The sequence below is a fragment of the Pinus tabuliformis genome, chromosome J (genome assembly GCF_031772625.1).
Source record: "Pinus tabuliformis cultivar Carrire ecotype Pingquan chromosome J, CPIR1, whole genome shotgun sequence".
Classification (NCBI taxonomy): Eukaryota; Viridiplantae; Streptophyta; class Pinopsida; order Pinales; family Pinaceae; genus Pinus; species Pinus tabuliformis.
The window spans coordinates 1132064856-1132072479 of NC_142295.1; positions in this window are offsets into that span (position 1 = coordinate 1132064856).

Sequence of the window (7624 nt, forward strand, 5' to 3'; positions counted from 1 at the left end):
GGTTTTGCTCCTTGGATGATCTTAGTGAAGATTTTGAAGATTTTAAGAGCAAATTTGGATCCTTTGGCATGATTATGCTGGCTTATGGAGACTTTAAAGGGCATACTTGGATCCATTTTTGGACCGTTTTCCCACAAGGCTAACATGCATCATTATGCTAAATAATGTTACTATATTGTGCATTATCTTTGTGATAATATAATTATATAAAACTTTTCATTTAATAATAAAAAAAGTGTGGTATAATAATTATGATGTGGAGATTATTTATAGCACACTGTCTACACCAAAATTTTGATAGTTTGGGGAGTGGTGTTGGGAGTGGAAATTCATTGTTGTGATAACATCCATCCTCACCTTGATATTAATGTTATCAGCATTTTTAAGGTCGTGCCATGAGAATTGTATTTGGTCTATGGTTATTATCTATATGATGTCCAAACATATGAAAGAGAAAAATATCTTGATGAATATTATGTTGAACGTTTTAATTATGTTATACAACCTTATGTGTGATAGATATGTTGTTGAATTTACTTTCTCTCCCTCTTATTTGTCTTCAGTAGCATGGCTTTAATCAACATACTAATTATGTTTGTGGGTGTGGACAAGCTTTAGTTTGAAGTGTGTAAATTAACACAAATGGGAGATGCTTCTACAAGGAAGGCATGCATTTGCTCAAGACACACAAAGTTGTACCAATGGGTTTCTATTTCCCACCTAGCTTTAAGGAAGATGTGATTTAAAGAGTGTCAAGAGTCATATCTACAAGGAGGGCATGCCTTTCCTCAAAATTCACAAAGGTGGCCTAGTGGGTTTCTATTTCCCACATACCCTTAAGAAATATGAAATTTAGAGAGTATTAAAAAATCATCGAAGACCACTCTAACAAATCATGATTAAGCGAAGCACAATAATTGAAATTTTGTAAGTGGTCAATATGTTCCTCCTAAATCGATCATGGAATATCAGTGGTGGGATTATGCATTCTAGAAAGTAGTGTGGGCCTGGGCTCGTTGGGTTGGGTGGAAGGCATTGTTAGTTTTTTCTTGGTGTTTCATGTCTTGTTTGAATTCTACCATTTCTTGTTTGGCACCATTTATCTATGTTAGAGCTTGCATTGTTGGGTTTTAAGACTTCCATTTTATGGTCTTGATTCCCATGGTTGCTGCTTATACTTTTAAACAATTGTTAAGTGTTCTTGCTCGGGACTTTTATGGAACTGGAAAATATGTTTGAAAGCCTTAAGGGTGATATGGAAATTGATTGGGAGAAGTTGTTTGAGCAATTGGAGAGACTGAGTGCTTGGGAATCCACCTTCGATGATGTCAATCAAAGTATCTGAGCTAAGTTGATGGTTAAGATAGTCTAAGTTCATAAAAAATACCAATCTCCTATGAATTCAACATGCACCTATTTAGGCTAGTCGAATCCAACTCGTGGATCGGAAAAAGGAAAAAGTTAGGACTAATTTTGTTAACTAACAAGTGCATGTACTTCAAATGTTTTTTTTGTTCTTAGGCACATTTTGGATTTTTTTTGGATATACAAATAGAATTCTAGTATTGATTGAAATAAGGATTAAGGCTATCTAGATTTAGTTTTAATGGAGAAGCTTGCAGCTCCTATGCTTCATCCTTAGTCCAACCACTTTGTAATCTTGCACCCTCTTTTTATTAATATAGATATATTGTTTTGATTAAAAAAATATGTGGTCCTCCTAAACCATAGTATGTGTGTGTTATATATAATAAGTTGATATCCATACAAGTAGGGGTATGTGTTCTATTTGAGCACGCAAAGATGAACTAGTGGGTTTTTACCATTTTCCCAACCATCCTCCCTTTGTAGGGAGGTGATTTAGAGAGTGACTTGAGTTTTTGGGACCACTGTGATCATAATCATGAGCAATGAGAGTATTACAAGTCATAAAGACCACTCTAAAAGAGATTATGACCAAGTTTACCATAGTGAGTATGTGGATGCCTAACATAATGTGTTGATACCCATATGGTTAGGGTATGTGTTATATTTCAAGCGTACATAGATGAACTAGTGAATTTTTACCATTACACCACCTTCGTCCCTTAGTGAGGAGGTGATTTAGAGAGTGTCTTGATTTATTGGGACCACTATGAGCACAATAAAAAACAAGGAAACTATAGTGATTTAAAATTTATAAATAACTAGCATTGGTCATTCAAGTCATAGTGAGATGAAGGGTGCCTAATATAACAAGAAGACTTGTGGAGCAACAAGTCCCTACCTATCGGGTTAAAGTCGTGTTTATCGAGGAATGTGGGTCACCAATGGATTCAATGAGGTTTATTAAAGTGTTTGATATGGTTTAAACTACATTTCAAGTGGCTAACACATTACCTGACGAGATTAACAATATTGACTTGTGTAGCAAAAGTCAGTAAATAAAAATACAACACTATAAATAAATTTTGTAACTTCAAAATATAAGTTGAACATACATATACCATAGGTATATAAAAACATGGATCCTGAAATTCCAAATGGAAAAACATTTAGCATGCAAACCACATATTACGAATGTTTGTACTATGTTTGCCAATTTTCCTTGTGCGAAACTCTGTACAAAGTTTAAACATACATGTAGTCAATTCAAAAGTTATAACAATTATAATATAAAGAATATATAGAAAACTTGTTACCCATAAAAAGAATACAAAAATTGAACAATTATGCAATTAAAGCCATTCAAATAATAATAGAACACTCGAAAAAAAATTGTAACTTTAAAACATAAATTGAAGTTACAAATGGATCTTAATATTCCAAATAGAAACACATTTGGCATGCAAACCACTTATTATGAATCTTTATACCATGTTTGCCACTTTTCCTTATGGGAAACAATGTATAATGTTTAAACATAAGAAACAATACATATTTGAGAGTTTAGACTTGTGAGAAGAAAGGAATGGAATAGGTGGGAGCCTTCAAGCTTGAGGCCCTTTTCATCAAAATTGACTTTATAAAAGAGTATCTTATAACAAGTCTTACTTATCTTTTGCGAAGGGAAGAAAGGATGTATGAAGGGAAGGAACAAACAAACCATTAGTAACAAACAAACCTATACAAAGTTCATTGAATATAAGAAGTCATGGAACATTGCATAAGAAAATAGGCAAATTCAAAGATTCATAAATTGTACAAATCGTACCTCATTCTTTATACAAGATGTTATTAACATGATTGAGTGTGAAAGCACCCTTTGTATGGAAGTTAGGTAGGCTATAGATAACATCATATATGTCTTCTTGATATTTTTCATATGTCTTGTTCACCAAGGTTGGACAAAGTGCCAATAGTAAATTGCCTTATAGAAGGCATTCCCTTTGAACATTTGTTGTTGTTTGATGATGCATTATAGCTGAAGGGAATGAGTATATGTTGTTAATTATTGACATGTAGAACAATGAAACTTTTCACCATCAACTGCATCGATTGTCTCTATTGGAAAATTACAAATATCACAAATTGCAACAAATGGATCTGCATGAATTTTCACATAGATAACATTCCCTCAACCTAGTTCATATTGCAATAAAATGTTATTAGATAATATTTTGCTAAAAAAACAACTAATTTAATAATATCAATATTTCATCAAATCACCTTTGTTGTTAAGGTGATCATTTTCTTTAAGTGGTTAAGTGCTCTCTTTGCTTTGATAGTGGTTATGAATGTTGATTTACAAGCGTGCAATGATTTATTTTTTATCTTCTCCTACTATAACAAGATTTTGAAATAAAATAAATGGTATTTGTTTTCTTTATAGTCGTTGTTGTATCAAAGTAAAGGAAGAAAGAAATGTAGAGAACAAGCAAACTTGCAATTGGGAAATGTATTAAGAAGGTAGTTCTAAGAGATAAAATTTGTATGTGTTAATGGTCAAAAACAAAAATAAACATGTCTATACATATTGTTGTTTTATCTTCTTCCAAATGCCCATCCTTGATCTCCAATGCATATTGTGAACATGATTGCTTTGAGGATGTTACTAGTGCAACAATTGTTCCAATTGCAAATGTTACTAGTTGTTAGCTGCCTTATTGTCGTAATTGGCAAGAATTTATACTCTTTACAAACAGGGGGCATTGTTTGTAATGTGCTTGCATCGTGTAAAACCAATATACAATTATTGTCTCCATGATCATAGATTGTTTTGGGAGAGATCGTAAAATATGTGATAGAAACACCTTGACTAGTAACGAGTATGGTTTCATTTTGTGTGATTAGGTTGTGTGGTACATTCACTGTAATTGTCATCCCCCCTTTTAAATCAACTAAGTCAATACTCAATAAATACATTGTGTACTCAATCAATTGTTGTTTTATGTACTTATCACAACTCCATGAAACACTATCTTTGCTTTTAAGCTTTCTAGGTCTCGCATTGTCATTGGATTGCATCCTCTGTGTTTGTCTTTTGTTTGAAGATCTATTGTGTGTTTTTGTCTATATATCAAAATTTAGTTCATGTGAATGAGCATAATCATTTGGTACCAAATTTAAACAAAGTTGTTAGAGTGATTGTTTACCTTTTTTCATGTTTGCTTACATTTTTTCATGTTCAAGTATTGTGTCTGTCTCAAAGTTTTTTTATCTCCTTTCGATACTATACATTTATAGAAAAACAATGTAACAACCTATGGTATCTCAAAAGATATATGTGGAATTTAATAATTAATATCAATTCAAGTTGTAAATACATAAAAATATATATATGATTAGGATGCATTTCTTGTTGTTGTTGTTGTTGTTGTTTTTTTTTTTTTTTTTTTTTCAATGCAGTGTGTTAAATTTAAAATAGCCAAAAATGGTATTGAATGTATTGTTACATGCCTCGAATATTTCAAGTAGACAAAAGATGTAGCAAAACATAAATTATGTTATCATGAGAGGTCTAGCAAAACATAAACTATATTATAGTTAAAGGTGTAGTAAAGTATAAATTATGTTATGATAAGACAATATGCATTTGAGACATTGGTTTCACATTGTTTAGTAGGCAAACTTGTTCAAATATGATCTGTTATTGTTCTTGACTATGGAAATAATTTAATTGTTGTTTTGTGTAACTTTTTTGTTTTCATGTACTATGTAAAAGTCTTTCTGCGAATAGTATCTAATCAAATATCAATGTTTACAAAAACACACTTGATATGTGTCGTTTGTGATTTTGATTTTCTAATCATTTCGATTATTGTAGATACTTTTTCCAATGGTCCTACATATATGTTGATTAAGCAAATTCGTAGTTGAAATTACGTGTCAATGAGAGTGAGTTCAATTTTACTATGGCAAAATGTTGTTGTTGCTCTGACTGGTATCTTTCTTTCTATCAAAATATGGATGCCATGTGTGGAATGTGCAATGGAAAAATTGATTGGCGTGAACTATTTATTTTTTGGTGGAATGTGCAAGTGAGTTTCTTGAAAACATAGTACTATAGTGTCCATGAACTCCATATCATGGACAACATCATTAATATGTGCATGTAGATCACATGTGTTTAGGGTTGCAATTGATAAACATTTATGTTACATTTTATTTTTACAAATTATAGCTTCCTTAGAGTGATTGTTTCTAGTTGTGTCATTTCAATTTGTATCTTATTATTTACATGAAAGTGTGAAGTATAATGATTCAATAGTTTTAATACATGATAATGTAGTGTGGACTAGGCCATGTTGTGTAATGTACCTCTTCTAACAAATTATTATTATTATTATTATTATTATTATAAATAGTAAAATTCCATGTGATAATGAAGTTGACATCATATTTACAATACCTTTTTTTCTCTGTAATTCCTACATTTATATTTTGTTTATAGTTTCCAATATTGTTTTTATTTAAATTTCCTAGACCCTTACCCATTAATATTCTTAATTTGGATTGTTGGAAATTTATAATGGGAACTTTCTTTCTTTCAACAATTATACGAATTCTTAAACTTTCAAATATTTTTATATTAATTTCCTTCTTTCTGTTATAATTACTTAAGTGTTCTCATTGAATCTAGTCCACCAACTCAAGACTCATTGATCCAGGTGGATATTGGTGACCACCTGCCTATCCCACTTGGACCCCCACCATTGTCTCTTTCAGTTTTTGAGTTTCCTTATTTGTAGCACAATTTACTAGTTTTGGTAGTTTTTTGGGTCCTGAACGTCCAGAGCCGTTTTGAGGCCCTAAACGACGTTTTTTTGGCAAAATAGAAATTAATGCTTGCTATGGCAATGACATCAGAAACTATAGTCCTTAGAGAGATCTTTCCAATGAGGTATCATACACATTAAACGAAGATAATATGACCAAGTTACGACCTCGGGAAGTTGGCCGCCCAACTAAACCCAACGGGACCCATAAACTCTTGGTGTTACATCTCCTCGGGTTAGGGTTTTTGTTTCTTAAGGTTTTCTCTTATTGTTCAATAATAAAAAGGCCCTTGAGCCTCATTGTAACTCAATGCAGAGGCATGTAGCCACCACATCTCTTCTTAGAGATAAGCTACCATCGCCCGAGCTAGTCTTATTTCCATTCTGTTTGTAAGCATACTTCAGTATTTGATATTAACGAAGTGAAGTATTCTTTCTGCTGCATCTTTGTACTTATGGTTATATCTGTAATTTGTTGCGTTATTTTTTTTTGTGTAAATCAGTTGATATATTATATCACAAAAATTACATATGGTTACAAAATGGGTCTGCCTTTTTCAGAGAGAATAGAGAAATGCAAGCCAATCAAAACAAAAGACTGCTTACAAAGGCACTGTGTAGCAAGAAGCATGCTACTTTTAAACTGAACTACCCGAACAAAATCTTGGTAAACAAAGGATTGAACCAAATAAAGGCCAACCTCACAGGGCTACTAGACATATCTAAAGCCAAAACTAACATAGAAGGCCTGTGAATGGCCTGCCGTATTAAACAAACACCAGACATCAGAAGAGAAAAACTAAACAATAGAGGGTAGACTGTAAACCACTGTAGAAAACCGCCTCCTTGGAAACTTACTGGGCGATTCCTGCGATGTCATGAGGAGCAGCTACACTTCGACCATCTCCCTCATCTTCCTTGGGAGCCCTTCGGGACTTTTGGCATTTGTTGGTGGTGGTGTTGAAATTGTCCTCAGGGATATCAACAGCATCATTAAGCCCCTGGTGGATAGAAAGCTTGAAGAGCCGAATGAAGGCTTCCAGGCTCTAAGCCAGCATTCTCACTTCCTTCGTGAGGGACTTCATGGTGATTTCTAGCTTGTCCAGCCTTGTAGAATTCTTGGCTGAGGTGAGAGAATTTGCTTGGTAGGCCTCCTTTAGAGCTACTCCTTGCATGCTCAGGGCTTTAGCTAGCATGGTTTTCATTTGCCAGGCCTCGCTTTGAGTTCTTAGGAATTGGGTGGCCCAGGTTGCAGGGGTACCCGGGTTCGAGAGGCAATCAATCTCCTTACTGATGGTATTAAAGTCCATCCCTTCCTATGTTTCATTCACCTTGATCTAGAGTTCTTCAATATATTGTTTTCCTTTTGTGGAGACAGAGGCTTCGTAAATCTCCTGAGCTCTTTTCAACTCCCTGGTTGCTCTAGC